The sequence below is a fragment of the Conger conger genome, chromosome 6, assembly GCF_963514075.1.
Source record: "Conger conger chromosome 6, fConCon1.1, whole genome shotgun sequence".
NCBI classification, from domain to species: domain Eukaryota; kingdom Metazoa; phylum Chordata; class Actinopteri; order Anguilliformes; family Congridae; genus Conger; species Conger conger.
The window spans coordinates 9058213-9068347 of record NC_083765.1 but is presented as its reverse complement, the minus strand read 5'-3'; positions in this window follow the sequence as shown (position 1 = coordinate 9068347).

The following is a 10135-nucleotide window of genomic DNA, read 5'->3' as shown; positions in this document are numbered from 1 at the left end:
TATAAAATTATCATATTTGATCATGAAATGAGCTATAGACTCCTTTTTTTAAATCAGTGAACAGAACTGTTGTCCTCAAAGGCTTTGATTTGGTTTGATTGAAGACACCACCCCCACCCCCCCACCCCCCACCCCCCCCACACACACACACACACACACACACCCCACTACTGATGTACATTATTATTAAGTTCACTTTTCTATTCTATCAGGGACACAATAACACATATCTATGCTTTATACTTTACAAATTTGAAATGTTTCCAGTGAAAATGATTGCAGTAATACAGGCACGCAGTTAATTCCGGTTAATTTACAAAGCTGTAGTTTTGCGCCAAATGTATGCCTGAATGAGTGGGTGCAGAGAATGAGGAGTGATTCTCTGGCAGGAGCCTTTGGTTCTATGCCCTCCGATGTGGATAAAGGGAGTTATTCTGCAGTGTTTATGCTCTGAGCCTGAACACTCTCCACTCACTCACAAGCTCCTTCTCTCCCATCATATGTTATTCTGTACAGCGGCTGCAGTGAAATGAACCTCTTCACCTCTGTTCTTCCAGTATGTGCCCGTCTTTGCCTTTTGTTCATAATGTGTCCCTCCTTCCCTCCCTCTAGCCTTTACTCTCTCTCTCTCTCTCTCTCTCTCTCTCTCTCTCTCCATCTCCCTCTCTCTCTTTCCAAGTTCTAAATTAATCAAAGCTGAACAAACATAAATTCACATTTCACTTTTATGAATTGTGTGTGTAGTTTTCCCTTTACCAATGGTTTGCCCGCTTGGAGACAAGCCTTATAAACAGTTCATACAATATGTGGAAGCTATTTTAAAGAATTCCTTCTCAGACCATATACTGTAGACCAAGACCTAGACTCCCATCCTCTAGCCCCCTTCCCAAATATCCAAACAAAGCTCTGGAACCAACTTCCTGTACATCTGTGTTTAAGGAAACCTTCGTCCTGGCCTGTTATCTTTTAAACTACGCACCACATTGTGGGTCTTTTCCTGTTTTCCTGGCGGGGGATGAAACGTACTGTGTAGAAAGAGCATTGTGGAGTGAAATGTAACATTGCAAGGCCTTTACCAACGGTATATTTTAGGACAATCTGCAATATGTGCCTCTGTCTGTATGTGTGTTTGATATACTCCTCGACTTGTAAAATATTTGTTTGGTGGCATGGCTTTATCTTACTACTTTTCCACATACTTCTAAATGTGTCATTATCACCAGAAATGCTTTTTAGTCTTAAATTGCGACAGCACAATGGGACAGGTGATTGGTGGTGTGCTCACAATACTGTCCTGATGCCAACAAAATGTATTGTTCTCCTAATATAGTGTATGGTTCATCTAATCACTTATTGGGGACATACCAGTGCTATTACATTCCAAGACTGTGTCCTAATGATGGCACTATGTTGAAAATGACACAGTTACCCAAAAGCTGATGGTGCTCGGAAATATTGATAATCTGGAGGGTGACCATTCCAAACAGCCAATTTCTTATGACGCAATCACCCATACTACATTCCCCGTTGAATATTGAGATGATCTTAACTCTGTTGTTGACTGTTATGTGTATTTGTACTGAAATGCTGTAATGGCCACTGTGATGTGTGAGTACTGCAAATATCACTTTACACCATTGGTCCACACTCTGTACATAGAAAACGTGCCTGCTTCTCAACGGTAACATTCCTTTTTGTGTGTATTCAAGTGGCAAATACTTGAAAATTTTGAATTGTGTCTGCTGTATGAAGTGACTTGTTAGGGGAAAAACATTTTGTAATATGTGGAAGGTATGTGTGCCTGTGTATGTGTATATATTCCAGTAGATGTCAGTATTGGGCAGTGTGAAGAGACACTTGGATACAATCTGAATGAATCTGAAGTATTTCTTAAGGGTGATCAAAATGTGCCTTCATCTGTGAGGATTTTCACAAGACAAGACCTTTTTTCCTAGTGTTTTTATTGTGTAACAAAATGTTTTTTAAAATTGACAGTTTTATATGATTATAATAAAGTCAACTTTACACTTAATGGGAATACAAAACTTTATGAGTATTTATTGCAGTCATTGACAAATAATTCCTAATGCTATCATGTGGTGTCCCTAACTAAACACTGGAAATCTTAATCTGACACAAAATAACGTAACAACACACCTGAAATTATTGAAAATGTTCAGGAATCAAAATTCTTCATTAGTGTCAAAGATTTTGATTTTAGGTTAAAATGTTTTCGTTTGCTGTGCTTGCAATTCACAAAATGTTCTCAAAACATTGAGTATCTAAATCGTATTTGAAATGTAGTAATTACATTACAGTTGACGTACAGTTGATTAGACTAAGCTGGAGACAATTCTCCCCTGGAGCAATGCAGGGTTAAGGGCCTTGCTGTGCGGATCTCATTGTGGCTACACCGGGATTAGAACCACTGACCTTGGGTGTCCCAGTCATTTACCTTAAACACTACGCTACAGGCCGCCCAGAAATAAAATAAATGGTAAATGGTTGGCATTTATATAGCCCCTTTATCCAAAGCGCGGTACAATTGATGCTTCTCATTCACCCATTCACACACACTCACACACACTCACACACACTCACACACCGACGGCGATTGGCTGCCATGCAAGGCGCCAGCCAGCTCGCCAGGAGCACTTGGGGGTTAGGTGTCTTGCTCAGGGACACTTCGACACAGCCCGGCCGGAGGATCGAACCGGCAACCCTCCGACTGCCAGACAACTGCTCTTACTGCCTGAGCCATGTCGCCCCCGATTAATGAGTAAAGAGCTGGCATCAATAATGTCCTGATTCTTCTGCTGTGTGGTGCCATTCAAACTAGAATCTCAACACGAGCAGTTTTAGTTACTGCTGTGAAACTAAAGTGCTGTCTTTTCAAACGTTCCCAGTTCTCATAGCCTATAGTTCTTACTACCATCAGCAATACTATGTATATGGCCCAGATCATCGCTTTATTTGTCAGAAAAAAACAATTAATCTGAAAAATATCTAGCAGATCATTTTACTTCTGTTCCACATATTTCTGTCTTTGACAGTTTTTGTGTTCATAACCTTATTTGCCTTTTGGTTTGGTTATAAGTGACATACTGTTTCTTTTTTTTGTGTACTACTTCAATAGTATGATAATGAACAGCAAAACAAAGCTCATCATGACAAAAAAATCACATCCACTTGGCATCACGTCAAACGGTTTAGTGTCCTTTTGGGCACTTCACTTGTGAATGAACTTGAAACAGAGCCTGTCTGATGCAATAACTGACAATAAGCACGTTCTCAAGGGCTCAAGACCATCAGGAGCCCCCTAAGTATTTGACAATACAGTGTATTTATTATTCATTCTGTTTAGTTGAGCCCAAAAATCTTATTCAAGGGCCCTTTAAGGCTGGGACTGGCACTGACTTGAACTTGATTTCATACTGCAAAATATTTCAGTGGACTCCATTCACGGAGTTAGACTCCAACCATACCTGTATCACACCTGTATAGTTTCTTAATTTCGTAGAATTTTCCACGCGTGTGACCTGCTATCCACAGAAATTGTACTTCTGTAATCAAACCAGTGTTCTTGCTGGTTTTTTGTTTTGTTTTGTTTTGTTTTTTGGTATAGCCTGTCAGAAACATCTTTACTGGAGTCTGATGGAAAATGCAATTTGTAGCTACAGCAAGGTAAGTCTATGATCATTGTAGAAGCCTGGTCCTTGTTGATATCTCAGCACTCCCTTGTTGCGACTCACTTGTTGTGCTGAAGTTGTAGCTCAGTGGTCTCTGGCTTGAGTACTGGTGCTGAACCTGAGCAGGGTATTTCACCTGAGAGCATGACACTCTAACTGCTCATCAACGCCCTTTTACAAGGCCGAAAGCTTGAGAATGAGGAAAAAGGTCTCGCTGACTGCAGTTGGCACCCCAGGGCACTGAAAAATGGAGATAACGAGGGCAGTTACTGAGGGAATGATGTCATGTCCGCCGGTCCGGTCTGAGTAAACAGCCGCTCCCAGCTGACCCGCACGCCTCTCAGAACCCACAACTCCCGTTCTGAGGCACTGGGTCCCATGAGCATCGCTTCACGCCCTGCGTCGAGGCAGCGTATGACTCGTGTCTCATTCGGTGAGCAGGTGGTGCATTTGGGTCCCTGTCCCAGACGGACAGGGTAAAGGAGAAAGCAGCAGGAGCTCATATGGCTTTCCCCACGTTATCTTCATGCAGCTTTCGGGGGGAACTCGGCCTCTGCGTGTCCTTAACTGCTCCCCCCGAGGAGCCAATATGACTTCCTGCGCTGAGAGATGCTAATTCGGGTCTGTGATGCAGACAGCAACTCTCAGAAGCTGGTCCCTGGGTGCCACTTGGAAATCCCTAATGTGATCTAGGAAGTATGTCTTCTTTAGTTTTCAGCATTTTATTTGTTTATTTGTGTAAAACGACATGTTTTTAAATGTGTGCCTTGTGGTGAAAACAAAATGTGTGAATTATCATAGGTATCCATTGCAGTCATAATGGAATTCTATTGGCTGTGTTACCTCATTAATCTAATGGCTTTTTAACTTGCTAACATTGGCTATGAAAGTAAATTATTTTACAATGCTTTTACAATGTGTTCTCTTTGATGTGATATGATTCCCTGATATGTTTCAGTATGGTACTTTTGTATGCTTGTTTGATAAATTCATCATTGAAAATGAATTATTTTTACTTGACTTCAGGCGAAAACATGTTTTGGTATGTAGAATTTGTAATCTGACTAATAATCTGTAATAACAAACTAACTAAATTGTTTGGCTGAGATGCAAACATTTCCTGGCTTAACGCTCATGCTTTTTTATCCCAGCCTAACAGCACAAAATTTGGTATAATTTCTATCATGATAACCAGAGCTGCCTTTTCCTGGAGTACTATCTTCTTTTCCTTCTTTTTCATTTCATCCCTAATCTGGTGCACCTGATTCAATGAATGAACAGCTAAATAAGATCTTTAGATGTTGAATGAGGTGTGCTTTGTTAGGGTTGGGTTGAAAACCTACAGGAGGGTAGATCTCTAAGAAAGGGGCTTGGCAGTCCTGATTTTAGTGATAGTAATCAATTAACTTTTTTTTTTTTTTAGTAATGACAGCTTTAAGTTTGTCTTCTTTATTGTGGTTATTTATTTTTGCAGCCATGTTTATATAACTTGTTGCCATAGCCATGTTGTTATACAGTTATTAAAAACAATACTTATTACATGGAACAGTCTTTAGAAAATACAATGCATTTTTGAAGGAATAGTAATCCTGTAAAATAATAATAAATAACATTGAACGTGTATTTGGAAATAGGTGAGGCAGACGTCCAACAATGTAAACTGCAATATAAACTGCTTAGAAACAATTATCCCGGCATAAACAGTGACATCCAGAATAAAAAATAAACAGTGTTAAAAGAAAACATCCTTTTTCCAGACTGATCTGCCAAAATAGTTCAAGTATGTTAGTTCAGTTAGTCCAGTTCTGTACACAAAGCCAGCAGGAGGCAGGGGAGAATATGTTTTATTATGTTACATTTTGGCCTGAAATGCTGATGCACACATATATGAATGATAATACAATAGAAATGATAGATTTACCTCATATCTGTTCTAAACTGCAGGCCACATACAAGTAGCTTGGCATATGCCCTAGTACTGCATTTACTGTAGCATTTCACAGTGCAATATTCAGTCAATTTGTTTTTTTAACTGAGAACAACAAATATTTTACAAATACATTATATAATAATTTACAGTAAATTACACCAAAATAGAATGTTGCAACTGGACTGGGTATTTCGAGACAATCAAGCTGCAAGCAGTTAAGCCACTGTTGCCAATTACTCGCAGCCGATTCATAGACACTGCACAGACTGTCGCCAGCTAATATGGGGCAAATTCTCTTTGTGCCTGTGATTGCCACACAAACGTACAGCTGTTTAGGTTATGTTTGCGGTTCTGTTAATGGGATTGTGAATATAATAAGTAGGAGGCTATACAGCACCGAACGCTTCTCGTTTCTTCGACACGTTCCGCGCGCGCCGTGTGGCAGCGCTAATCTCCATGGCACAGGCGCGGCGTGTGGATTGAGTTAACACCTCGCGCCGTTGCGAGCTCCAGTGGCGTCGCCCGCCACCACAAGCAGACCGCAGAGGGACTCGCTTAGACGCGGCTTTACTGCTGCTATTTCAGTTTGACTGTCAAGATGCCTCATCAACAAACTACGCCACCTCGTGGTGTGAACACTTACACAATGTCCAAATCGACGACTGTTTTTAATTGAAGAACCGGGGTGGAAATACGAAGGTTTCACTTCGCAAGCAGCCGTTCTCATCCGCTGGATTTGCTGTTTTTCCTCTACTTTTAGCAATATGCTTGCTGCTTATTATCTTTTGACGACCTATATAAATGTTAAATTGCATTAAAACATGGCTAAGAAGAAAAGCTTCTGCAAAATGTCTGTCGTATGTCACCAGGTGTGAACTACACAGTGGTGTGTTTGAGGCAAGTTTCCCCTTCATGACTGTAAAGCGCTTCGAGTGTTTAATTCAAGGAATAATAATAAAATAAAATAAAATAAATAATAATAATAATAATAATAATATTAATAATAATAATAATAATAATAATAATAATAATATCATCATCATCAGATTTATATGTTATAAGGAATTTAAAAAAAATATATATATATATAGCCAAATGTATCAGACCAGAATTTACTCCACTATGATTGATTTAACAGTAAACCATCTGGATGGCCATGTGTCACAGTCTGTTAGCTAAATAACATGTAATGTACTATTCCATATATGGTACTAGTACAAATTCCTCAATCCCACTCAGATCATATATGAGCCCCCCAATCCCACTGAACCCATATATGAATCTCCTATAGATATCAGGGGTTAGATTCACCACCATGGCACTTTCTATACTGTGACCCCCTGTGACGCACTCTGCTTCCACCTGTCTGAATACAGTGACATAAAATCAGAGGACAGACAGACTGTACACTCTCGTTTACACAAAGTAACAATTCTGCTGTGTAACAAACATGATGTGGTGTCTGTGTGTGTGTGTGTGTGTGTGTGTGCGTGTGTGTGCTGCCAACCGAAAATCCCCTTTTGTTCTTGTCAATTATTAGCAGCCAGCAAACGGCCATTTGACAGGATTGATTTGATTTAATCTCTCCAAAGAGGTGGCGACAAGAGCAAATGACAAGTGAAGGTCTCCCAGCCCGCGCAGCCCCCCCTCTCTCCCACTCCCTCACCACCTTACCACCCCTCTCTCAGTCCCTCAATTACTTACATTTGCTTTCACAAATGACACATACAAACATGACCAACATACTAGAGGAACTTGGGTACTTGTTCCTAAAAGTTATGTACCTTGATGCGCAGACCCTTGGAGACACTTGTTTGCCGGCACAGGTATATGTTTTTGAATAAAGGCGATGGGAGAGATGCTTGTCTCTGTTGTCTCTCCATATATGGCCGTGCTTTGTGAGGTTTTGATTTGAGGTTTTCATCTTGGGAGAGATGAGAGGGCTTCTTCTCACCTTTGATTACAATTAATGTGCCAGAAGGCATATTACCTAAAGAAAACATGCATGCACGCATGAAGAAATTCATGCATGTGGACACACACACACTCACTCACACACACACACACACACACACACACACACGCACACACACACACATACAAGCAGACACACACAGGTGCATGCCCACACAAAATCCACTCCAATGCGGAATATAATTTGTCACATTTTCTATATAAGGAATCTGAGTGACTTTGAAAGAAAAAGATTTTATGTTTCTCTCCTTTCCAGAGTAATCCAATGACCCATGCACAGAGTTGAAACTAAAGGGCCATATGATAGTGGTCATGCTCCTCTCTCCTCCAACACCCACACACACACACACACACACACACAAGAAAGCACACACACACACACACACACACACACACACACATATATACATTGAAAATAAATTAACACAAACACTTTCGAGCCCAAACTCACATTCACTGTCACATACACCTTTAACTGCCTTTCATCTAATATTCATACATACAAAACTTTCTGTCATGGCATCTCCTTTGCATATATATGCACACAAACACACACACACATGCTTCCAAAATGAGAGTTTTTCTCCACAAAAGGAGCGCATTGCCGTGCTTGGTCATCTCATGCTCCTGTCACCATTGTGCAGTCTCACTGCATGATGTTAATATCACCACGGCAGCCTGCTACGGGAAACACGGGTGGCTGTCTTGTTTGCTTTGCTCTGTGCGTGTGTGCTGTGTCCGGTGAGGCTTTGCTCTGTGCGCGTGTGTGCTGTGTCCGGTGAGGCTTTGCTCTGTGTGTCTGTGCTGTGTCAGGTGATGCTTTGCTCTGTGTGTCTGTGCTGTGTCAGGTGAGGCTTTGCTCTGTGTGTCTGTGCTGTGTCAGGTGATGCTTTGCTCTGTGTGTCTGTGCTGTGTCAGGTGAGGCTTTGCTCTGTGTGTCTGTGCTGTGTCCGGTGAGGCTTTGCTCTGTGTGTCTGTGCTGTGTCAGGTGAGGCTTTGCTCTGTGTGTCTGTGCTGTGTCCGGTGAGGCTTTGCTCTGTGTGTCTGTGCTGTGTCAGGTGAGGCTTTGCTCTGTGTGTCTGTGCTGTGTCAGGTGATGCTTTGCTCTGTGTGTCTGTGCTGTGTCAGGTGAGGCTTTGCTCTGTGCGTGTGTGTGTGTGTGTGTGTGCTGTTTCAGGTGAGGCTTTGCTCTGTGTGTCTGTGCTGTGTCAGGTGATGCTTTGCTCTGTGTGTGTGTGGCTGCGTCAGGTGAGGCTTTGCTCTGTGCGTGTGTGTGTGTGCGTGTGTGCTGTGTCAGGTAAGGCTTTGCTCTGTGCGTGTGTGTGTGTGCGTGTGTGCTGTGTCAGGTGAGGCTTTGCTCTGTGTGTGTGTGGCTGTGTCAGGTAAGGCTTTGCTCTGTGCGTGTGTGTGTGTGCGTGTGTGCTGTGTCAGGTGAGGCTTTGCTCTGTGTGTGTGTGCTGTGTCAGGTGAGGCTTTGCTCTGTGTGCGTGTGTGCTGTGTCAGGTGAGGCTTTGCTCTGTGTGTGTGTGCTGTGTCAGGTGAGTCTTTGCTCTGTGCGTGTGTGTGTGTGTGTGTGTGTGTGTGTGTGTGTGTGTGTGTGTGTGCGTGTGCTTGTGCGTGCGCGTGTGCGTGTGCGTGTGTGTGTGTGCTGTGTGCGTGTGGGTGTGTGTGTGTGTGTGCTGTGTCAGATGAGGCCCCCCCTTCATCTCGCTGTCACTCCTCCATCGTCTTCCTCTCCGTCCTCCTCGGGTCCTCTTCCCCTTTCGGCTGGGCCGATCCGAACCTGCCCCGTCCCGTTCTGGCCTATGGACCGCGTGCATGCAGGCGCTGCCAGAGCCCTGGGTCACCTTTGCGTTCCTGTTTTGTTGGGTCATCGTACCACCGCACCCCCTGCCTGTATGTTGTTAATCCGTCTTGTCCATACTGCAGTTTCATTGTGCACCACGAATCTGCAGAGTGTATCGCTGTTTGAGACACATGACATAGACAGGTTTGCTTGTTCTGTGTCGAGAGAGTGAGTTTTTTTATAGTCCAGGCTGAGTTATTTTTCACAGCTCATAACCACAGGTTAATGTAAAAGTCAATAACATAGCGTCATCACATCACATTATGACTGCACAGACTTCCGTGCGCTTATTGAAAGGAGGTTATTCCGGCCTGTTCTGCTCACAAGACCTCATAATTTTGTTATGCCATCACTGACTGCAGTGTCCTCCCTGGCTGGAGACTCTTGCCCAGATGGTCCTGGGTTTGAATCTGAGTCGGGACGCTGCTGTTGTCCCCCCGAAGCACATTCACAGTCCGTGTTTTTCTAACATATTTATAACACTCCAGCTGTCTAAAGCCGTCAGACATTAACACACATCACGTCAGTCTCCTTGAACCAGGTCATTAGATGAGGCAGCAAATGACAGTGGCCTTAACCCTTAGAAGAGTCGTTTTTTTGGAATTTTTTGAATGCTTTTGCAAAATTCTCAGTCAGTGTTCTAGAACTCTATAGCCTGCAAATACCAGCGCCGGTTAATACATCAGCATTATTAAT